Here is a 25958-nt window from a genome sequence, read left to right on the forward strand (position 1 = left end):
CTTTGTTTTACATGAATACACACCTATAAACCAGACCTGGGTTTTTGTGTTCTTCACAGGGTCCTTGGCGAATAGCATGGAGTCACATGGTTTTCAGCAGATCCTGCTACTCCTCCCACGCCAGCACGTGATTAGCTATAAACAAAACAATTGTGGTCAATCACATGGACGTGTGGGTGGAGACACAGAATGACACACATATATATATATATATATATACATATGATAATCGCTAGCGCGTGTGCTTTGCAATCAGGAAGCATACAGTCAGAAAGAGTGGCATTCCTCGCTAGTGGATGTGCCACTGATTTTGTGAGTTCACACAGATAATTACAGGAGTCTTGCCGCCATCGGCCCCCATCTGCAAAAGCCAAGCCAGGACTCGGCCCATATGTTTAAAAAAATAATAATAATACATTTTAAAACATGTGGGTGTGGCATCAATATCCGTTTTTTTATTTCAAATGTAGGCAGGTCTGGTATGAATCCATATTTACTCTGGCATACAGCCACGCAGGCCAGTCGCCCCTAGCTTTGTTTGTTGACTCTTCTGTGTATGCAGACTAAGATAACAGATAGATGGGGGCGGCACAGAGTCTTTTCTTTTCTATGCATGCCACATAGTGCAGCAATTGTAATGGAACAAGACAGAGTAGCAGTGAGCCAGGACAATGCTCTGTCGAGAGTCCAAGGGGATAACCAAAGAAACATCATGATCTACTCTCGAGCCAATGGCACACAAGAGCAGACCATGCTAAAGAGAAACACAGCTCAGGAGACTGAATACAGAAACAGGCAAAGCATCACATACTGCATCACATATCTGTCCGAATTCGTATATATGTCTAGCAATTTACAGACTTTTTTTGTTAGCATGGCTATTGTGTCCAATGAAAACAGAGATGTACAACCTCCATCTTTCGCTCAAAAGGATGTCTTGCTAAACCACTATCATACCTATTTCAAATTTAAAATTGTGTGCATTCCCATGTTCCCATAATACTCTTTGCTTTTATGCATATCACCAGGCTTGGGTTCTATATAGAGATACTGTGTTGCATGACCTGGGCTGGGGCCACGCCCCTAGGCCTCTCCTCCTATCCCCCACAACCCCACCCTCCAAGGAAGAGAGGGTTCCAGAGTACATTTTTTCCCATTTCCAGCACGGATGCCACGCATAGAATTGTTAAATATTACATGTTAAATGTTAAATGTATTTGTACCGTGCACTGTCACCAATGGAATTGACCCCAGGCACTCAGGCGGATCTGCAAACAAGAAGGCGGGGGGCAGGGGGTAAATCGGGTGAAGAGGGAGTAGGAAAGTGAGAAAAGTGATGTCCTGTTGGCAGCTACAGTTCGGTTTTCACCGTGCACTGAGCTTCGGTGTGAATATCGGATCGATGTGAGTCTTTGTGTGCTGTTGGGACAAGTTATGTGTTGTTTGTTTGTTGTTGCAGTGTGGTGAAGTGTGTGCGGTTTGCCGTGTGAGAGATTAGTTGCATGGATTTTTGTGTGAGTTAAGTTTGCAGAAATTTGAGCTTTTGGTATAGTGGATTAGATGTCTCTTAGGGCCTGATTCATGGAAGTGTTTTTATAATGGCGCAATCCCATAGGAAAACGTTCCAATAATCAGGCACTTAGTCCTTATAATTTGAATCTGGTTGTCCTATGGAGTAGGCATATTCTTTCTCGTTTTCTTTCTTGTCCGTCTAACTGTTAGGAGGGATGGTGTGGCAAGTTCTCAGCAGTGTTATTTCCGACCTTTGTGTACCAGGTTGAGGTGTGTATTGTCCCCCACTCTGGTATTGGTACTGTATTTTTATGTGTATTGTCCCCCACTCTGGTATTGGTACTGTATTTTTATAATCACCCGCTACCTTCCTATTTCCTGTCGGTGATCCATTGCTGAGTGTCTTTACTTTATAGGACAAGGTGTTATTGACATGTCACCCGTATCCTTCCATCCCGATCTCTGCGTGATCATTCTTTGGTATGATTCTAGCTTATCTATCTTTCAATTAGTAAGTTAATATGCCGTAAATTGTACCTCCCTTACTGCAATTGATGGACGGTAGTTTAGGGAGATGGGACAATCAGTTTCCTCTCTCAGCATTTTTTCAGCTGTGTATGTGCCTCCATATGCACTCTTTCTATTTATGGGGTGAAGAGCCACGATTTGAGGTGTTTTCTGAATAGGAGTGATCTCTTCTGTTATGTATGTTCTTTGGTAGCTCATTCCAGGTTTTTGGGTCGAGGTGAGAGAAAGAGGATCCTCCGAATTTTGTTTTGCTGTATGGTTTTGGTTCCAAACGGATGCCACTGCTGAATAGGAGTGGCCTTGTTGGGCGGTGTAGGAACTCCACACCTTGGCCTTGGATTTACCTGTGTATTATGCATTATGCACATTGATATGAACTTGAGTCGCTGTTTTATTGGTGGCCAGTGTATTGGTTTCAGCGCTGGTGTGATGTGTTCTCTTTGAGGTAGTTTGAGGAGCAGTCTGGCAGCCGCATTTTTGGCGTAGTCTACTCTGGACATGACGAGAGCAATGACAGTGACAGTGAGTATTTTGTTGGCGAATGACAGGAATGGTAGGATCCTTTTACTGCTCGCAGGGGAAAGAAGCATTTCTTGATTAGAGCTTTTACTTGTGACTCTAGAGTAAGTTTGCTGTTCATCAGGACTCCCATGTTTTTTACAATTGACAATGGGGCTGGGGTTGTACCAAGTTCTGTTGGCCAGGGGATGTAGTGGTTGTCTCATCCGTTTTTTGTGATGATCGTTATTTCTGTTTTGACTGGGTTAATGTTGTGTTTTCTTCTTGTGTGTCTTGAATTTTGTAGACTATTTGTGTGTCTTCAGCTTAGTTGTAACAGGTGAGGCCATGGGCCTCATTACGCGGTTGGAGATAGCCATGGCGCTATTAGTGCCATGGCTGCCTCCAAACTCGTTCCGACTCCACCCTGGTGAATGGAGCAATTACCGGTTCATTCCAAGGTTGGCGGGACCGGTAATTCCCCATTCACCAGGGCCATTCCCCATTCCCATTTGAGCCCTCATAGGGCTCAATGGGAATGGGGAAAGCGCTAATAACGGTACCGCAAATTGCGGTACCGTTATTAGCTCCAGAATCCCTTTGCGGGTCCCGTCCTTAATGCCTGGAAAAACCAAGCGTTAAGGGAGGACCCGGAAAGGGAACTCATAGTAGGGCGGTAAGGGATTACCGGCACCAGTGTCCTTACCGGTGCTGGTAATCCCTTACCGCCCACCTCGTAATGAGGCCCCATGTCTTTTAATGATCTTGATTAGTTGAGACAGGTAGATGTTGAATAATTGTCTCCTGTTTTAATAGCCTAAGCCTACAAATTGCTATTCACTTCCCACGACTATGGAACAACTACATTGTTACCTTCATATCTTTCTATGTCGACAGATATTTGATCATTTATATTTGTGATACAGCACACCCTCAAAACGAGTGTAGATGAAACTGAGTGGCCACAGACAACAATGGTGCACTGAGTGCACAGATAATTGTTAATTGCCAATGGACCAATGTTTAATATGAAGTGCATGATACGTTGTAATGCATTTTTACCAATGTTATTGTGGTCCCATCCTGTGATTCCACAGCTTGTAAAGTAATTTAATGTTCTTCCCCTCAGTATCACAGAGACAATTGTGTGCCATGTGATGACCCCTGAGGTGAGGTAATTGAAGATGCAAATTAGAGGGCTCCACAAATCTTTTGCTGTACACAGCCACCTATACCGCCCCACACCCTGTCCATATATTTGGCACATATTAAGCCCAGGTTCCTGGTGTACCCATGTTTAATAGTAAAAGCCAACTATTCCACCACGTTTTTTGAGTAATTGGGCCAATTTCCTACCAATGAAAGCACCCTCTGCTAGTTTGCCAGCATTAGTGAGGAAGCTCCATTTGTTCTCTACCTGCATACCACAGTGCATCTTACTGTAGCTTTTATGCTGTAGCAACCATTTTATGTGAGTGTTCCCAAATATATCAAGAACACTTTTGATATGTCAAATTAAGTTTGTATTGATTTACTGTTGACATTTCAGAACTTCTTTTTGATTTTTGGGTATACAGTTTTATAAGCTACTCCTATGATATTATGTTTTTCACCCGAAAATATAAAAATCTGATGTTTCAAAAAACTGTTGCATTTGTATATGCTTATTTTACAAGTCAGATAATATTTATAGGGGTATAAATGTTCTATCACATTTTGATTTTCCAAGCTTATTTTCTTCTTTTTAATGGTGGCGGGGCATTGTCCTGATTAACCCCATATTCCCCTCATCCCCACAACATTGACTAAACTATTCGAACATCCCCACAACGTGTCATTTGTTCTGTGGATTTTCATTTTCGATTGTGAAAGATTTTGTTCCCTTTCATTAACATATTTTTCGTAAAAAAAACTAATAAACCCAAGGGAAATCAGTGGGAATATCAATGTGACACGTTTTGTTCACAATGTGAATAACTCTTTTTATATTTTACTGTAGCCAGAATCCTGAAGGGTTATTTTGCCAAATCACAGGGAAAAAGCCCTGCCTTGCATGACAAGATCTAGGACCCAGTGGGAGTGTTATATAATGATGAGGATAAGTCAGTTGGTTTGAACAACATTATTGCTGTGGCAGCATACAGCAATTGCAATTCAATGAAGTTCTATAGATGTCACAAACTAACGGCATCTAGAAATGCAGAACAGGAAAGTAATAAAGTCCATTGAGTGCCTTTGGACTCTCCATGAGGAAGAGCGCCGGGAGCATGAATGCTCCTGCGTGCACTCTGCCAGCTCTCGCTGGGTCGCGTGGGAAATCTCGCAAGACTATGCTGTAGCATGTCTCGCGAGGTCCCAACACACCTCCCTTTAATAATACAACAAGGTTCACTCCATTACAAAGTCATCATTCTTCACTGGTCTTCTGTACTCTGTTATTGGACGATCTTCCTTCCTACCACCTGTGTACTCAAGCTGGACTCGCTTCTTCGAATGTTTCAGTCACCTCTCTGTCGCTCCCTCTGTGATTTCTCTCGTGGTAATTTGTAGTCCTCGCTCTCTTGTGGCATGTCTGTTGGGGCTTTTATCAAAGGTGAATTCCTCTTGGCATCTCTCTGCTTTGCGCTGCTTCTCAAACATTGCAACAGGCTCCATGTTCCACGTGCGGCCATCCTCTGTGCGAATGTGATTAGTCCCTGTATGGATAACTTTTAATGGTTGGCTGAATTTGGAACCTGCCATTTAGTTCTTGCTCGGTAGATGTATTTTGATCCAATCTCCTTCCTTGACTTTGGGGCCTTGGGTCGTTCTTCTCTGATCACTCCATCTCTTCATGCGTGCTTTGCTGCTTTCCAACCTCCACACTACTTCAACCATGTCTAATTCATCATCTTCTCTTACTCTGGCCAACCATGGTGGTACCAATGTGGATGCTGCTCTCCACCCCCTCAGCATTCGAAACAGCGATACTTTGGTGATGCCGTTGGGGGTTCATCTGTGGGCCGTCACAGCTTCCAGGACAGTTTTCAGAGGATCCATTCCTGACGTGGTTTTTAACTGAGTGGCTCCTTTGATGAACCTATTGGCCCACTCTACTAGTCCATTCGCTTGGGGAGAGTACAGTGCAGCCTTTCTTTGTTTTATGTTGTGTTTTTGCAGGAATCACTCCATTTTCTGTGACACCAGCTGTACTCCATTGCCCGTGACTAACTCTTTGGGGAGACCTTCCCTCTGAAAAATGGATGTTAGGACCTCTATGATGGTGGCTATGGTGATGTTGGGGACAAATTCTGCTTCTACCCATTTTTACAGGTAGTCTACCAGTACTATGCCATACTGATGCTCAGGAGCCATTGCCTCCAATGGTCCTATGAAGTCCAACCCCACCTGGTACCACACTGCTTCTGGGATCTCCATGGGAATCATCAGAGCTTGCCTGATCTTCAAGCCTTTGTCACTGTTGAGACACTTGTGGCATCTCTCAATCATGGAACCTATTTCCTGGTCCGTGGCAGGCCACCAGTACGCCTCTCTTACCCTTCACAGTGCCATGGTGTTTCCTAAATGGCCTGGGTAGGTCCTGCACAGGATGACTCTTCTCATTCCCACTGGCGGTATTACTTGATCTTCTTTCATGAGCAATCCTTCAACCTCTGAAATTTCTTCTGCCACTTTCCAATACGGCCTCATGCATTCCGGTACGGCCCTTTCTTCAGGCCTTCCATTTCTAACCCACTCACTAAGTCTCACCATGGTGGGGTCTTTACTGTGCTCCACGTTCCAATGTACTTCTCTTAACTCCAGGAATTCTGGGCCTCTAAGGTCCTGGATTGACGCTACTATGCATTCGTCTTGCAAGAACATGGTGGCTTTCTCTTTGTTCCCCAGTAACCTTGACATGCAGTCCGCCTGGGAATTTCTCCAACTGACTATGTGGGTGATTTAAAAAATGCATTCCTGAGGTTTTGCTGCGATACGTCCCAACCGGGGGGATTTTGTCCTACCTGCACTGAGCATATGAAGGAGGGTCTTGTGGTTGGTGACTAGTTTGAACTTGGTTCCCCATACATAAGTCCTAAAATACTTACAGCGCCCATGCGCAGGCTAGCATTTCCTTTTGGCTGGAGGCATGGTGCTTACACTATCCATCCTTTTATATTCTGTACGGCTTCCTTTGGGCCTCCAGCCATGTGAACTCTGCACCTTTTTTCAGTAGGTTTCTCAGCGGCGTTTTGATCTCTGAAAAATTGGGGATGAACTTGACATAATTTTCTGCGAGCCCCAGAAATGACCTTACTTCCTCTTTATTTGCTGGCTCAGGAGCTTTGCCGATGGCTTCCACCAGGTTTTGTTTGGTGCTTATACCCTGGGAGGAAATCTTGTACCCCAAGTATTCAAACTCTCGTCCCCTTAGGGTGCACTTTTCGTATCTCAACTTGGCTCCGGCATCCTGTAATGCTCACCACATTACAGGATGCCGGAGTCAAGTTCCCTATTGAACTCTATGGGAATGGGGATTTACAATTTACCGGCGCTTGACTTTCCGGACCACCAGGGCGGCTGTAATCCCCTGGTGTTACCGGCAAGTCAGGCACCAGTAAATCATTACATGTCCGGGGGCAATCAGCCGGTAGTACCAGCACAGTTACCGCCAGACTCATAATGAGCCCCTATGTTATAATTGTATGAAATGTGTTTTGTAATTATGTAAATCCTGTTGATTTTAGCCTTATATTCCTTGTCTCAATGTGGACTTGTTGAGTGAGTTGCTTGGTTTTTCTCCCGGCCGTTACTTTTGCAAATAAAGTAAATAAAGCCATTTTTTCCTTGCACCTGGTGCACTTCATTATTTAGTTTAATTGGACTGTTTCTGGTGCCACTTATACAATAGTCACCAAAACTAGAGTGCCTGGAGGCAAGTGATGCTCTGGTGGTGTAACTCACACACTTCCATGGGGAAGACCATCTAGAATATGAAGCACAGTTCCACCCTACTAACATTATGTATCCAATGTCTGAACAACATGTTATATAGTAAAGGAGGGCTCTAGAAAAAGTCAAAGAGGAGTGGGCCAGAGAAGGCTTAGAATGATGTGTCTTAAGGCAACTCAAGAGCCCACCAGTGCTGAAAATAGGAAGATGAATCACTAGTTAGGTGCAAATGTAACCAGAGAGGAATGGGAGAGAGAGTATATTCTCCTCAATCCCTTCCAACAGAGGTAGACCACTGTGAGGGGTGCAGGATATGCTGCTTCCAGTCCATACAAAAAAAACATCATACCTCATGACTCCACCTGGCAACTGACTAGTAATGAGCACTGCCCCAGGTAAAGCTGATGGATCCCTCTCCCTTAGGACCAGGAAAGTCAGAATGATACAAAGGGAAGAAAGAGAGAGAGAGACACACAGATCGAAAGAGATTGACAGGGGCCCAGTGTTGGAAGAGTTTTAGGGTTGGCTTCCTCACTTCCAGGGTGGCTAAATCCCCAAATACGTTTAGGCAGTAGTTGAGACAGCAGTGTGGAGGCATGGTTGCCTAATAGAGACCCCCCCCCTGGATCGGGGAACAGAGTTGAAGTCCAACTACAAACAGACTGGAGCACCCAGGTAGATATGAAGGCATAGCGGTGCAGGCTAAACAGCCCCAAGAAGAAGAGTTGTCCCTTGATACCTTCAGGTACACCCTCCCCGACCCAGGTAGCAATATAGATTCACTAAATACCAGCAGAATTTGCTGTGGACAAAAAGTACTGCAACAATCTCTCTAAGGGACTCAAACATACATGGAGTATCCAGAAGGGCAGAAATTGGGGCAGCTGCTGGAGGCCAACGCACAAACAAAATATGTTGTTCGAGAAAAAACATTGCATACTGGCCCCTCCTAGCATTAAGCAACAGAAACCAATTACAATATGAGTTCTGGTGTAATAGTAACAGGACATGGCAGAAGCTCTGTGTTCATAATCAAACACCACACCTTTGAAGGAGAAGAGAATTTAAACACAATTCCATGAAGATGAGGCCTCTTCAGAGGAGGAAACCCAGCAAAAATAATACCTCCCCACATAAAAGTGGCCCTGGTATTTCTCAACTAAAGGCAGTATTTGCATTCTGCTGGACCCTGCCTAGCAACACGAGAACATATTTTAACAAACCAAGTAGGGGATGAACTACAAATTGAGACCACAGATAACAGAAGGTGATGTAATTGACCAGAAGATCTAAGAAGGAGCTCACTTCACTTCTAAAATGGTAATACATGGACTGAGGTTTGATCCATCCAGTAGAGAAGAAGTGTAGTAGACCAGAGCACTCCACCATTGTTATGCTATACATAATACAAGTCCTATGAACCATGTTGTTACATGACAGAGATTGAAAGCAGGAGAATGTCAGTGACTGTTGTCCAGAGTACCTAAGTAAAGTATGAATGGCAACAAAACTCTGAGATAGCACCAGCATCATGGGATCAGGCTTGTGATCACTGATTGATAAGGCCAGACCAGTTTCCCGTAACTATGCCAACCTCAAATAGGATTTGGAGCACAACATCCTCCCAGCAACGCCCACAAGTAGTACACAGTCAGTATTTACAATTGAAAAGATAGCATTCCATAATGAACTCAGTCAATCTCCAAGAACTACAATAGTGTGTAAACCAGTGTCTTTCCAGAGAAACCATGGTGTAGACCATCTGCCCTTCAATAATTCCAGTTGGTGGGGCGTGGCTTGGTATGCGCAATGTTGAAAGAGCTCTGTGAAACATGATGCCCTTTGGCAAAAAAATACACTAAAATCACTGCCCAAAGTCCTGTGCAAGGAAGTAGTAGGGAGCTGAACACCTAGATAAGGGTCTGAAGAAGGGTCTGATGCTGTTCATAACTCTTATGGCCCTTACTGCAGTGCTGCAGGAATCAAGGCCCTCTCAATGAGTTGAGTGCCTGCCATATTGAAAGAAGGAGTGAGGCATGGCCCAACTGCCACGCCTGGGCCGAGAGCACTGACTCTGGCAAGGTTGGCCTCCCCTCATGGCATTGGGGAGAGGGAGGTATACTGCCCCCGATGAATTGATGGTGGATGCAGTAATCACTGATCCTGACACCGAAGGAGTAGGAGCTCCCCCACTGTGGTGTGCTGCTGGAGCAGGGCCCAAAGGAGAGAGCCGGAATAATCACAAGGAGTCAGGTAAGAACAGCTGCTTATACGCCTCACACCTGTCAACTGAAATTCGTTGCCTTATTTCACTTGGAGCCGTAGGCTCATCGTGGCATCATTATCAGTGCTCTTACTAAAGAAGAAACATAAGAGCGCCACCGGACCCATTAGACATTTGCTTTTTATCTGCATTGAGACCCCGGAGGTCCGACCATGCCAAGATGGCCGACTCTTAATATCTCACACCTCCTGTGCATCCAAGCCTTGTGCCCGCAACGGATTGGCTGCCCTTCAGCCTATTCCTGCATGCAGCTCACCGGCAGGTGCAAGCCGGCTTTCCGCAACAAAGGCGGAGTAACAAAGGCTCCTCTCTTGATCCTGTCTGGAGTTGGGTTGGAAGGGCTACAAACACCTACTCTAACCGGCTCGGAAGCTGTAAGTATACACCAGACAGCATCGCTTAGTAACCCTTCTCTGTCTAGGTGCTCCCGTTTGCAAGCAAGATTCGAACTTTACTGGTTCACACATGCATTGTTGTTGCATTATCATCCATACTACAATAGACTACTCCTGAATGACACCCGCAAAGTTGCTCAAAACACAGCTGTTTTGCTCCCCCTGCACTATCAGTAATCCCGAAACATTGGCCCTCATTGTGCACACGCCTACCAAACAGATCTCAGGTCAACCTGAACATACCGGCTGATTTTGAATGCCTTACTTTCCATTAACTTATTCACAAGGCTAGCGCATTGTTACAGCTGCCTTACAGTGCTTACACAGACTACGAAATCCCCAATCACTACTGAACTTACTCTGAGGCTTCTAAACTAATGTGCCGATCACCGCACCTCTCTACCTGCTGCTTAGTCAAATGTGTGCATATTGCACATTCTGCTTAATCAAATGTACCTAAATACTACACAATGCATAGCCAAATGTGTCTGAGTATTGCCCTGCCTGCCTGCTGTTTAGCCAAACGTGCCTGATTATTGCATAGGTTGCCTGCTGTTTAGTCAAATGTGCTTAAATACTACCGCGCATGCGCTGCCAGTGCCCTCATGGTGGTAAACTGCTAAATGCCATTCATTCTGTTGTGTTTGTCCACCTTAGCTCAGCATCACAACCCGTCCCGACTATATACAAACTATCCTGCTTTTATGTACATGTTTCAGCAAATGTATGATCATGTTTTGAGAAATTTGAATTGTGGCTTCAGTCTGCTCTTTATTTGTTCTCTTTTCTACATGTTTGCCAACTGTTAGGCAAGTGCTGTCCAACAAAAACACTATGGGAAACTAAACCCAGATCTTTTGTGACATTAGCTGAATAAATAAGCCAATAGTCACCTGTGACATTTTTTCTTGTATCCCTGCCTTTAAACTACTATGAGTACACAGCTCCTCTGATACTTAGCGTGTGAAATGTGAAAATCTTTGCAACAAATAGAAATGTAAAGAACAATTGTTAGAAATATATGTGGCAGGACGCCACCCCTTTGTTTCATAGGGACTATATACATTGGCAAGTTATGAAATGCACTGCTTATCTGCAGTCTATGCCTATGAACATTTGTAATCTTGAATATTTAAATTTTTTTAAACTGTGCATATTTGCAATCCAACGGACCCTATTGTACTCACCCTATGGATGACAACTACTGACATGTCTCTCTGATTTGCTATAGTACTAATCTATCGGCCAGAAATGCCTTACAGAAGCCTACCATGCACTATGCATGCCATTACTGTTTTACAACTACTCCTGTTGTGCGCCCCATTGGCATTAGGACATCTGACAAGTATTATAGACTATATTAAGACAACCCCATACTGCCATACTCTGGCAAGCACCATGGTACATACAAGGGGCAGTACTTTTACCTTTACGGTAGAAACTAAGCCCCAAATCAGCCACTACTACCCTGCTAATGTGGAACAACTACCCACCCTTACTGATCTCACCCAGGGACTATCCATAACCAACACCCCTTGTCATCTATCATTAAGAAGCACTGTACTCTGCTTCAGATTGACTTAACTCAACGAACCTCCTATCAGAGCCATGTTCAACACACATCCGATGAAAGAATGCCCACAAAACAAACCTATTGTTAAGAACAAAAATATTGCTTCAATTACCTCACCCTCGCCAAAGCTCAAGGGTCTCACCCACAATAAACAACTTCAGAGTGAACACCTGACATCGAGCCTATCTAAAAATGATAGTAGAGATAAACCATTGAACCCTTGGCCTATCAGTAGCACCCCATACCTCAAGGGCACCTTAATCAACACCCGCTCCCTAGTGGCACATGCTATCGAGATAGCCGACTTAATCCAGGCAGAAGAATATGACTTCCTTGCCATAACAGAGTCCTGGCTACATGCAGCAGCAGGCCCTGCCCGCATGCTTGCAGTCCCAGATAATTATACCATACTCAGAGCAGACAGGGTCGACTCACGAGGAGGAGGCATAGCTCTCATAGCTAAATCCAACCTAAATATGAGACAAGCCCCCTCACCGGACACTGAATGATGCGAACCACAGACAGTTAAACTACCTATCTCTGGCTCCCTAACGCTAACTATTCATCTTATATACAGACCTCCAGGCCCGATTGGTGATTTTGAGGAGGACATCTCCACCATTCTATCCAACAATATGAAAATTATCTCTCAACTACTCCTACTGGGGGATCTCAATCTGGGATTCAATGATTCTAATGACCGGCATGCTACAGCAATCGCCAATGTGCTTACGGAACATGGCCTTACCCAAATAGTGACTGTGCCCACGCACAACAAAGGTAGAATATTAGATTGGGTGGCAGAACTGAACTGTAATGCCTCAATCACCTCCATAACTCCACAGTCTTGGACAGACCACTATCTAAGATCATTTTCACTCGCAGTTAAAATTCCCAGCGCAAAAATAACTTAGTGGCTCCCACTATCCCCACGATGAATAAAAAGAATATAACGGTAGACAAGCTCCTACTGTTAATACTACCTACCCTTAACTCACTGCCTGTTTCCAATGACCTCACCACTCTAGTAGACAAATACAACAATATCTTGACTAAAGCACCAGACATTAACTACCCACTAAAAATGAGGAAAGGCAAACCCAGAGCCCACTTGAACTCTTGGCTTACCCCACACCTCAAATCACTGAGAGCCGAAAAAAGAAGATACGAAGGCATCTGGAGACACCTACCCACCGCCGAAAACAAAACCAACCTTATCAATATCTCTGCCCTATACAAGAAAGAAATATTACATACCAAACAAGAAACCTATAACAACAGGATTCTTCAAGCTAACTCTAGTACAAAGGAGCTCTTGGTGATTTTAAAAGAACTGGAAGCACCTGCACCCGTAGCAGACAATTATGTGAAAGTCAAACTATGGTGTACTAATATACAGAATGCCCTAACCAATAAAATCTCATTTCTACAGAACAAGATTGCTGACAAAAAAAACCAATTTAAGATACACCTGCCAGCCCTCCTATATATTCAGCTAAACCAGCCCAACGGTTCAGTTTTGCTAGAGTCTCTACCATAGAAGTGGACAAAGTCATCCTATCCCTCAAGCCTTCAAACTACCAGGGAGACATGTGCCCAGCCCAAATGATCAAAGTGGCTGCGACAGACCTTCCACCTTTTATAACCAAGCTCATCAATGCATCCTTCTCATCCGGCACCATCCCCAACAACTTAAAGGAATCTTGGGTCCTTCCCTTAGTCAAAAACAAATCCATTATCCTTCTATCCCTACCAACTCTAGGCCCATCACGACAGTGCCTTTTTTACTTAAAATTCTAGAACGAGTGGCATAAGCTTTGGGAATCCGTCAATCTGGTTTCAGGCCACAACATGGCACTGAAACAGCGCTGATTGATCTCAAAACCCAAATCGACGAACTTAAGGACAAGGGAATCACAGCTTTGTTACTTCTCCTGGATCGTTCGACCGCCTTTGATTTGGTAGACCATAAAGTCTTATGTAATCATCTTGATATGATATGATATGATATGGCATTTGTAACGCGCCTATACACAGGTGTTTCAAGGCGCGACGAGGCAGGGAGGGGAGGAACAAGGGGAGACAGACAACGATCCTACTAGGCCAGGTGTCATTCAGATCGCGCAAGTGCAGGGGTGGGGGAGGGGGAAAAGTGCAAGGGGAAGGGGAGGGGGGAAGTGCAGTACAAGGTAAGTGGCGTAAAGTAATAAATAAATAGGGCCAGCTGGTGGCAAGTGCAAGGTAAGTGCAGAACAAGTGCTGGGAAGGGGGGGGCTGTAGGGATACAGAGACAGTCCCGCAGTGCAGAGGGGTTCCAGTGCATCAGTGCAAGTGGAGAGTGGCTGGGCCCAGGACCGAGGCCGTTAAGAGTGGTCCAGTTGCAGAATCAGTGCAGTTTCAGTGAAGGATATTGGCTGTTCAGCAGGGGAGAGGGAGAGAGAAAGCAGAAGCAAAGAGGAAGGTTTTGAGGTGCTTCCTCCTCAAGTTTCAGGGAGGCAGGAAGGCTGTTCCAGAGGGAGGCCCCTCCCGTGGAGAGAGATCTACCCCCAGCTCGTTGCTTCGAGAAGCGGCTGACCCTGAGGGAGTTGGAGGCGGATGAGCGAAGGGCTCGGGAAGGAAGATATTTGGGAAGAGAGAGTTGAAGGTATTTAGGACCCAGGCCCCAGAAGGCCTTGTGGACAATGCAGAGGGTTTTGAACTTTATCCTCGCAGCCACTGGGAGCCAGTGTAGAGATTTCAGTCCTGGAGAGATACGGTCCCTGGGCTTGAGGCCAAGGACAAGTCTCGCAGTTCTGTTCTGGATGAGTTGCAGAGGGCGGAGAGTGGAGGCAGGCAGATTAAGATAGAGGCTGTTACAGTAATCCAGCTTCGAGAGAACCAGGGCTCGGGAGACAGTGAGCTTCTGGGGGAAGGAGAGGAAGGGAAGAATACCTCTGAGGAGGTGCAGCTGGTAGTGTGACTTCTTAGCGACGTCAGAAATATGAGGAGAGAAGGAGAGTGTGGAGTCGAAGATGACCACAAGGTTTTTTGCCTTGCAGGTAGGAGCAGGGAGGGGGCCAAGGGAGGCAGGCCAGAGAGCTGCAGGGAAGGAGGGAGTGGGTGTACCGATGAGTAGAATCTCAGTCTTACTGGCATTAAGGCAGAGGTCATTGGCGGCACACCATTCCTGGATAGCAGACAGACAGTCAGAGATGAGGGAAGGAGCGGGGGAGGCTGAGGGTAGCCTGAAAATGAGCTGGGTATCGTCCGCATAGCACTGGAAATTAGGGCAGAGAGCGGCGATGCGGTGGGCAAGGAGTGCCAGATACTGGTTGAACAGCCAGGGAGAGAGATTAGATCCCTGGGGGACACCACAGGTGGAGAAAAAGATGTCGGAGAGGAAGGACCCCAGTTGGACCTGGGAGGGTCGATTTGAAAGGAAAGAGGTCAGCCACGCCAGAGCCTGACCAGTGATACCCAGGTTTTCACGGAGACGGTTGAGCAGGATGGCATGGTTGACAGTGTCAAAGGCAGAGGAGAGATCGAGCAGAATGAGAACACACGGAGTGTTGGAATCGAGGTTCAAGAGCAGGTCTTCACAGATGTTCAGGAGAGCAGTTTCCGTGCTTCTGGCAGCTCTGAAGCCAGATTGATGGTCATGAAGACTACCAACAGATTCAGCTGATCACTTTTCACAGGATGCCATATCATGGATCCAATCCTTCTTGAGCAATCGGACCATGAGGGTCATCTCGCCATCAGCAGCAGCAGACCATATTCCCATCACATATGGTGTGCCGCAGAGCTCCTGAGTCTCACCCACAATGTATAATATATTTACTACTCCCCTATTCGATTATCTGGACCTTCTTGGTGTCACCTACACAAACTATGCAGATGACACCCAGATTCTCATACCGCTTACTGGGGATTATGGTAAGGATATGGCCTTAGTAAATAAAATGTACCTCATCATCCAGGCATGGATAGCTGCCCACGGACTATGCCTGAATGATGACAAAACTGGGCTCCTCATTTTGGGAAATACATCTAGCCTCAATAAACTCGGTAAACAATTATACTTCGTTTAACATCGATGGTAACATCATCAAAGTGGGTAAAGAGGTAAAAAATGTAGGTTTCTACCTAGACTCTTCCCTCACATTTACTAAACAGGTCAAAACTATGGCCTCAGCCTCTGCATACACATGCAAGTTGATTAGAGCCGGCAAACCTTTTCTCTCTGAGGATAGCTGTACTACACTGGCCCGTGCACTAATCCTGTCTAAATTAGATTTACTGCAATTCCCTCTACTTAGGTGCCAGTAAGGATACTGTTAACAGGATCCAAATCCTCCAGAACAATGCGCTGAGAATGGCACAGTGCATCACCAGGAAAGAGCATGTCTCAGAGGTTAGAAGACAAAATAAATGGCTGTCCAACAGTGACAAAATCCTGCTCAAAACTGCTCAAAACTGCTTCGCGAACCCACAAATGCCTGAACAATGCCGCACCCCGCTACCTGGTGGAGACAATTAATAGGAAAAACCTCTAACCGTCCCACTAGGACTGCGACGCTAATTTTCTAATCGTACCTAGGTTTAAATTGACAAAAGCTGGGGGAATTAGTTTCCCGGTCAAAGTGCCACAACTATGGAACTCCCTCCCCCCTTCCTTGAGGCCTGATCAAACCTTTCTGGGCTTCAGACATAACACCATTAAATGGCTTAGAGATAAAGACCAATAACTCATCCTTTGACCTTCCGCATTATGATCATGTCATTACCCATTTGATCCAAGTGTACATAAAGATTGTATTGCTCATTATAGGCTGAATCCTAACCTTGCAAATGTTGTAAGTTTACACCTGTACCATAGTTGTACCATATTTTATTTGTATCTACCTTGCACATTATATGTATTGTATTTCTTTTTTATTAACTTTATTGTACTTGACACAGCGACATAGGGCAAGCAGTGAATAACAATCACTTATTACAATAATAGTATGTACAGTTGGCACATAACAATGGCAGTAGGAGCAAAGGGTTGACATAGCAAGGATCAATTACATGTATATCAGATATAGCCCTCAGAGCCATCGCTCGGGTGGGAGCTCAATTCGGAGTGGATGGTGTAGATGAAGAGGCATTAAGTAGAAAAATGGGAGGGAAATCAGGTATAAGCAGAAAAAGCGGGGTGGTTTTAAACCTGACGTAAATGAACTTTCAACAAAAGAGAGGCCACCTCGCTAGTTAGGTTATAGACACATAATTCGCTGGATATTGGTGGGATACTCACATCTGTGGGGGCAGTGCAAACCTAAAAAACAGAAGTCTTCATCAGTAATTCTGTTTCAAAAGCAAATTTTTAATATAAATAGTAATCATATAAAAACACATAAAAACTAACATAGAAAACTAGCTAAAGTGACAAGTGCTTCATAGACAGTGCTTAGTATTCATCATCAAGGAGAAAACTGTATCTCTACTATGAGGTACTCTACTAACCTCAAGTGTACAGGTCAACATGTAAACAGTTCTTGAATACTTGTAACATTCATTCTTCGCTGAGCATTAAACCTCACAATATATACATATAGAAACCCTTGTTGAACAATGTCTCTAATTGCGATGCCTCAGTAACCATATATTTAAGTGCATCAAGGTTAATTGATACTCATTTAGATACTACTCAGTTGTATCTGTATAGACCCAACATGTTTTGTTCCTTCCAAGATTCAAACCAGTTCTAGGAACTTCTTCAGGGGGATAGTTGAGCCAAGGCCTATGAACGCCCTTGACCCAATTGGTGATGGTATTAGATGGACACTTGAAGACTTGATGTTGACATAACAGTGTGAGTTTGCGGATGGTTTATCCCTTTTGGGTGCATAATAGACGTGCCAAAACCACTTTGTTGGTGTTGAGTACCGAGAAGTGGATCCAGTGTGAACCGTTTCTCAGTGTCGGTTAAGCATCTTCAGGATACTGCACTTTGCTACTAAGTCGCAGTTCAAATTGGAACCTTGACTTGTGTCTCTAGTTTAAATACGTAATTTGCTGTGGTAGCAGTACTAGAGATGTTTCATGCGTGACATCAAGTGAGCAGGATTGTAGATCAAACAGCGTCAGCGTGTGTGCGGATTCAGTTGCTTTAACTAAACGGAAGCCTACTTGGGATAAGCAGCGAACCAAGAATGCGCAGGTGAAGAGGCATCTGCCTCAGCTGAGATAGAGGCAAGGTAGGAGAGGAATCGGGGCCACATATCCCTAGGTCTGGAAATTAACGGGAGTTGTGTCCCCCAGGCCTCCTCTGTATCAGAGGCCCAGGTTACGACAGATAGCCACTGTGCATGTATGGGTACTCGGGGGCGGAGCCAGCACAACAGGATACATCGTATTGCAAGTAGCATACACAGGCCAGCAAGTTTTCTAGAGTCACAGTGAAGGCCAGGGAAGTCATGAAAGAGGCATTTCAGTGGAGATGGGGTAAATTTGTGGTCCAAGATAGTGGAGAGTGTGGCGCAGATCTCGGACCAGAATTGAGTTAGATGGGGACAGGACCAGATCATGTGGATATAGGTTGCATCCTCAGATCTACACCTGGGGCACCTGGGGGAGTGGTCCGCTAGCATCCGGTGTAATCAAATTGGTGTGTAGTGATATCTGTGTAAGACTTTAAATTGTATCATTTTAAAGCAGGAGTTGAACGATACCTCTGGTGTGCGTGCACACATCTGCTTCCAGCTTTGGTCAGTTATGTCTAAACCCAGGTCTCTAGCCCATGATTGTCTCAGCGTATCGAATGTGGGGGAGGTTTTGAACTGTAATAGAGAGTATAACCTGGAAATGTTGCCTCTAGTGGTTGTAGTATTCATAATTTCAGTCAGAATAGGCTCATCTGGAGGCATGATAGGAAACCTTGGATATCTCCTCTTTAGGATTCTACGAAGGCCAGAGTATCGGAGCCAGATGGGCAATTTGCGGCATAAGTCCACCGGGAGGTCTGACTACTCCTGGAAATTAGCCTGGTAGAAAATATCCTGGATGACCGCGTAGCCCGCTTCCGCCCAGCTCCGCGCCTCAGATTGAAAGATGCAAGGAGCTCCAGGGAGGAAGTTCCAGAGGGTCAAGCTGCCATGGAAGGGGCGGGAGTCACCGGACATCTTCCATATCCTAGCAAGAGCCGAAAGTGAGGTGCCCACTGGGTCGAGAGGGCCACAGTTAAGGTGAGGAGGAGACAGAACTAGGGGGCAGATGTCACGATCTCCACGCCGCTCAAGTCGTATATGTGAAGGAGTCTTCTCGGGGATGAACCAGTATGATGCAAATTGTGTTTGAGCTACCTGCCAGTATTTTCCAAAATTCGGGAGCGCCAAAACCACCACTCTCCAATGGTGTGGCCATCGTGGTGAACTTGAGGCGGACGGCACCGGAGTGCCACAGAAATTAATTGAGTGTATGGTTCAATTGTTTAAAGAATTCCCTACCTGGCCAGAGGGGAAGATTAAGAAAACGGTAAAGGAGTTGGGGGTGCACAACCATTTTTAGGATCCCCAGTTCGCCTGCGAGAGATAGTGGAAGTTTAGTCCATCCTATGCATTTCCTGCTGAGCGTGGTTAAATATGTCAGGTAATTGGTCTCATATACCCTGTCGTGACAGCGAGCCACCACCGCTCCAAGGTAAGTGAACTCTGATTGTGCCTAGGTGAATCCCATGAGGTCAGGGGCCGAGGGATGGCATCAGTGAGTGGGAAAAGTGTCGATTTTGCACAGTTACCTTTGAGACCAGACAATTGTCCGAAGTGTACGACGTCTTCAAGAATCGGGGCTAGGTTGTGTTCGGGGGATCGGATAAAAAGTAGAGAGTCATCCGCGTATAGGGAGATGATATCAGGTGCATCCAGTAAGCGGAGGCCACAATGTGAATGTGCTTGCCGTATTCTATCAGCCAAGGGTTCAATTGCTATGGCGAAGACCAGTGGCGAGAAGGGACAGCCTTGTCTCGTGCAACAAGCAATATAGGAGGGGGGAAAACACCTGTCTTCTGTGCGCACCTTGGCCACTGGGTCAGCGTACAATAGTTTGACCCATGAAATAAATCGGGGTCCATATTTGCATTTTTCAAGCACCTGCCAGAGGTAGTTCCAGGAGATGGAATCAAAGGCCTTCTGCACGTAGAGGGCTGCCGCCAATGTGGACGTTGGGGTCGATACGACTGATAATGTTAAAGAGGCGGTGTAAATTGAGAGAAGTGGATCTGCCTGGAATAAATCAGGACTGATCTGGATGTATGATGTGGGGCATGTATGGGGTCAAACGTAAGGCCAAGACTTTAGCGTAAATCTTGACATCGCAATTTATGAGTGAGAGGGGTCGATATGACCCACATTCAGTTGGTGGCTTACCCAGTTTGAGAAGGACAGTTATAACGGCTTCACGCAGGGTGGAAGGAAGTGTGCCCAACTTGCAGGATTCCTTCCACAGTGCTAAGAGGTGGGGTACCAGGCGTGATTTAGCTTGTTTATAAAATTCGATTGGGAATCCATGTGATCCAGGGGCCTTACCCGAAGCAAGAGAGTCAATAGCCTTGGATATTTCTTCACCTGTAATAGGCATGTCTAGAGGGTGGTAGTGTCTCTGGTGAGAACAGACAAAGGAAAGCTGTCGAGATATTCATCTATTTTTGAACCGGGACAGTGTCAACATTGGTGCATAAAATGAAGTAGAATTATTAAAATTGTGCGTTGATGCAGGGCTAAGGTGCCATCAGGTCTCTCTATGGCCGGGATGTGCGGTGATCGGTCTCCCGAAGGAGGAGTCTGGACATGACCCCGGTGCTCACCCTCTCCATAATGCCTCACCAGACCAGGGGTGTCTATGACTTTCCTCTCCCTTTCAGAGTGGGCTCGAAACACATCTAACTCAACTCTAATGTTGGAGAGGATAACTGGAGATTGGTGTTGGGAATATTTTGTCTCGAGGGAGGAGAGTGCTGCTTCACTGTTTGATATGTCTCAGTGGATAACCTTGAGGATCCCTGACTCCTTGGAGATAGCTATCCCCCTGATGTAGGCTTTGAACGATTCCCAGAGGGTAGCTTGTGTGAGGACAGACCAGTGTTTAGTGCAAAGTAGTCGTAAATGGCAGTCTCTAGGTCAGCTGTGAATGCCACGTCCAATAGTGACTGAGGTTTAAGTCTCCATGAGAGGGTCATATTGTGTTCTGTGCCCCAGGCGAGAGATATAGTCACCGCAGAGTGATCAGAGTATGTTCTGGGAAGAATCAGCATGTGTGTGTAACATTCCTAAGCAGAACGTCGGATATGAGCCACCTGTCTATCCTGGAGTGAGAGTCATGCACGGATGAGTAGAATGAGTACATTCGGGAATCGGGGTGTAACATTCTCCATGCGTCAAATATCTCTAGTTGTGGTAGGGACTCCTGGATGACTTTAGCAGCCCTAGAGAGTTGACGGGGCCTAGTGCCAGTTCTATCCCAATCTACAATGAGGATAGTGTTAAGGTCCCCACCCCAAATGATGGGAACCAGGGGGAATCCAGTTAGCAATGCAGTGAGGTTGGATCATCAATGTTATGTCCATACACATTAAGAAGTACAGTCTCTTTATCATACAGTTTGCCATACAACAGAACGTATCAGCCCATTGGGTCTATATGAGAGGTGGTGAGGTGGAACTTGACAGTTTTGTGGAGTAAAATCATGACACCTCTGTTCTGAGTAGAGTAGTCCATGTAAAACTTTAGCGGGTCCCCATGACTCCGCAAATTTTAGGCACCCTTCAGATCTGGCATGTGTTTCTTGTAAGAATAGAATTTTAACAGCGTGTCGTTCCACATATAATTGTATATTCCTCATCTTTTTGTAGTTGCCAAGTCCCCTCACGTTCCAGCTCATATACATTAGGTTATTGTCAGTCATTGCAGCGTGCAAAGAAAAGGAGTATCATAAAGCTATGAAGCCATGCGCCATGTGCCCAGTGCAAGTGAAGCAATTTATGCCCATCAGGTACGCGTGCCAACCATTGCGTGATCTCACGCCTCACCCCTATTGCATGTGTCAAGCATTTTTCCTCATAACAACACAAATCACCCCCCCTCCCAAGCCCTTCTGAAGACCTAGGGATGACTCTCATCACCCCCTCCTCCACCCACATCCCTCCCCCAATCGGAAGAATGAATCCCAACCCCACATTAAACAAAAACACAACCGTTGGCAACATCACCTGGGCACTGACCAAACTTTAGTGCTGGGGTGATGATGGGTATTATGGCACATATTAACTGAGGCAATACTTTCATTTCTGTAACTAGGTTGAACTCTGTGGGATCCAGTCTCCACGCAACGAGATCATCACAACCAGGATGTATGTCACAAACCTATTCGAGTTCTGGCATGCAGAAGGATGAACAGAGATCGATTAAAAGTGAAAAAACTGGTGTTCGGGGTGCTCAGATTGGATAGTTTCTAGGAGCTTTTACTGTACCAGGCTCAGCCAGAGAATTGGTCCTCTATGAACTTAGTTGCCTCCTCAGGGAGAGTGAAGAAGAAGATCTGGTTTGCATGCTCAACCCTCAGCTTGGCAGGGTATAGCATGGAGTATTTCACTCGCAGAGTTTCTTCTTGACTGAGAGAAAGGTTTTGCGTTCCTGCTGTATGGCAGTAGAGAAGTCGGGATAAAGGTGGATTCTAGATGATCCTAGGAGCAGCTCACCTTTGAGTCTCGCTGCACGCAGCAGTGCGTCCCTGTCGCGATAGTTCAACACCCTTGCTATAATTGGGCGGGGACATGCTCTGCGTTTAGGCTTGGCCGTGAGGGCACAGTGGGCTCTTTCAATGGTGAATTGTGGAGATAGGGGGAGTCCAGTAGGGATAGAAGGTTGTGTTCTATATATTCCTCCATGGGGACGTCGATGTTATTCTCTGGGACCCAAATAATGCGAATATTGTTGTTCTTAGAGCGAGCTTCTAGGCCATCATTGTTCTTGCTGATCTCCTGGACTTTCCTGGACAAAGCGTTCACCTCTGCACGGAGAGAACCAATGTCGTCTTACGCGGTGTCCACCCTGTTTTCGACCTCCGTCACACAGCCGTCTGTCTTCTCCATGTGTGCTTAAATCGAGCAAATTGTGCCACTCATGTCGTCTAGTTTAGAATGAAGGGCGGTAAACCCCTCCCACATGTATTCAAACATTTTAGATGCATCTTGTTTGTCGGGGGTCGACACCGCCGCCATGTCAGGCTCTGGTCGCGACTCTGCCGACCCTTGAGCCGCTTTTGTAAACAAATTGATTGTGCTCTGATTTTTGTTGTTGTTCCTGCTGGGCATGCTGCCCGAGTGCATGTTTGCCAGCCGTGAATTGAGAATTGCTGGGTCGAGGATGCCATAGTGTAGGCCCGCTCTGGGCAGTTTAAGGGGTTCCGGGACCTCAGACTATGGCGTGGTAGACCGTTGCAGCCCAGGAAGATGCTTGTTACCTCCAGGTGATATAAACGCTATATTAGTATGGGCTGTGGCCTCCTACGTAGGTATAGTGATCAGTTTCTGTGCTTATCTAGTATGTAGAGCTGTGACAACATGGCTTTGCAAGGGCATCACTCCTTGTTCAATGGTAGGCTGATTGTGACCACTGTTATCTCCTGAAGTCTAGTCACAAAACTGGGGGGCACTGGAAAAACAGTGTACAGGGTAATGCCCTAACAGGTACGTTTTTTATGACAAAAGGAAGGCAGAACGCAACTGTGTGCTATTTTTCTACAATGCAGTACATCTTCCATATACCAAACAGAACCCAAGGGGGTGGCCTGAGTGTTACAAGGTTGTTGTAGAAGACAGAAGAATAGATCGTATTGCTCACTATCCCTGCCTAGTCCCAGAGTGTTTCTAGAGTGCTCTGATGGGCCGCTTATCTAAAAGGGACAGGAAAAGAAGGTAAAGAGAAATAGTTTTTTAAATAAACTGACAATCTGATGATTGTTACGACCTTGTCTGTCCCAGATCACTGGCATCCAAATGGGTGAGGGTGAAAGAAGAAGTGTTAAAAAGGTAACACCTAAGGGAAATTCTCAACCTTCTACTCTGGTTACATAGTAATTTAAAATTCCGTAGACAGGCTGAGTAGTCCCAAGGTAACTTAGGTTAAGATCAGATAGCTCAGAACAGAAAGGTTATGCCATAAAGAGGGAGAATGGCTGGCACTACCTATCTGGATGAGCTTTTAAAATGAGGTACTGCTCGAGGCTAAATTTCTATAGAGGGTAAAGTGTACATAGTACAGTGTGTGTGCAAGACATCAATATGATACACATCTTGATACGTGGTGAGATAAAACAAGGCTATTACATGCATACTTTTCGAGTTTGTGAAGTCGTGCAGTTGAGGGTATCTCGAGCACAAATGATGTCAGTATGTACTTAACTTCCATGCATCATTAGTCAAAGTAAGTGATTGTGTCTGATGAGGGACCAGACTGTTGAGGAAAGAGGAATACCCTTTGTTAAACAGACTGTTCTCAGGGATGCAGGGGCTCAATATATTATGGTTAAGGGGTCACTATTCAGACATCAGACAACGTTGATAGCGATGTATGCTCCAAATGAGAAACAATACATTTTCCCACAGAATGTGTCTTTCATTAGGGGAAACCTACTCAAAGGGGGTACTTTAATGCAATGCCAAATCTGACCCAGGATAAGATCCTCCCCAAAAGCAATACCGATTTAAAAATCTCACAAACTCTAAAGCATCTCATGAATAACCTGAATGTAATTGATACTTGGAGATTCCAACATGAGGAAGAGAAGGATTATTTGCTCTTTTCCCATGTCCATAGGGGACACTACCATATAGATAGCATCCTTCTCTCCTCACCCTTGGTCCCCATAGTGTCACACTCCAGAATTGGTATAGGAGTCCATTCGGACCACTCACAACTCACTGCTATCCTAAGTGTAGACCGTCTGTAGCCAAGCCCCCCAGGAATAATTAAAGAAGCCCCCTGAAGAGACCTGGTCATTCGCCAGGAAATGACCAACCTAATAAAAACATATTTTGAAATCAGTACGACACAAGGGATGTCACCCAACACTCTATGGGACTCCTTTAAAACAGCTGTGCATGGAGAAAAGATTTTGAAGATCATCACTTACATCCCTATAAAGGAGGAAGTAAGGGAGGGGCTGGAAACAGCAGTAAAACAATCCAAATTAGCTCTTAAGAACAAGGCCTCTCGTAGACCCCAAAGGGACCTCCGGATAGCGCATAGCAAATTAGAAGCACACCACTCAGATCCCACAGTGAAGGCACTGATCTACACATGCCAGCAATATTACACCCAGGGGAACAAAGGAAACAGGCTCATTAGGTATGAGTTGATGAAAACCTGCAGCAAAATGTATATAGCCCAATTGGTAGATAGCACAAGCACTGCACACATAGAGGAGCAGGCATAGGCAGATGTAGCCTACAAATATTTTACCCAAATCATGTCTGGTAACCCCAGCTCGCAGGCCAATCAGCAAAGGTACCTGGATATTACTGCCCCAGCTCTTTAAAGAACAGAAAACGTTTTTAGAAGGCCCTACAACTAATGAGCAGGTGGGATTGGACAAACAGTGACTCCTCCTCTACAAAGCTCCCAGTCCCACCGGTTTCATACCCCCCTTCTATAAAATATTTAAGCCCCACCTCACACTGCATCTTGCCACACTTTATAATTCCTTCTTGAACTCAGGAGTACTCCCCACAAGCCTCTTAATGTGCAAACCAAACAAAACACCTACTGACTGCTCCTCGTACAGGACCATCTCACTACTGAACGCAGATGCAAAGATCTTTAGGAAAATCCTAGCAAACCGCCTGGCAGGAATATTCCCAATACTCATAAACAAAGACCAATTAGGGTTTATCATGGGTCTGTGGCCACACACGAATATCCAAAGAGCCGTGAACACAATCGACAGAGCCAAGCAGAAGGACACGCCTTTTGTCCCGGCAGAATTGGATGCCAACCAAGTATATGACAAGATAGACAGCCAATTATTATTAGAAACTATGTCAGGGATGGGTTTCAGCCCTGACATCATGGCATGGGTAATGGCCACACATCATAGCCCCAGGCATAAGACTGAGAATAAACAACTGCTTTACATCACAGACCGACCTAACCAGGGCAGTCCCCCAAGGCTGACCACTCTCCCCACTTCTCTTTGACTTTTTTATAGAACCTTTTGC

This window comes from Ambystoma mexicanum, chromosome 5p (assembly GCF_040938575.1).
Source record: "Ambystoma mexicanum isolate Mex_15411 chromosome 5p, UKY_AmexF1_1, whole genome shotgun sequence".
Classification (NCBI taxonomy): Eukaryota; Metazoa; Chordata; class Amphibia; order Caudata; family Ambystomatidae; genus Ambystoma; species Ambystoma mexicanum.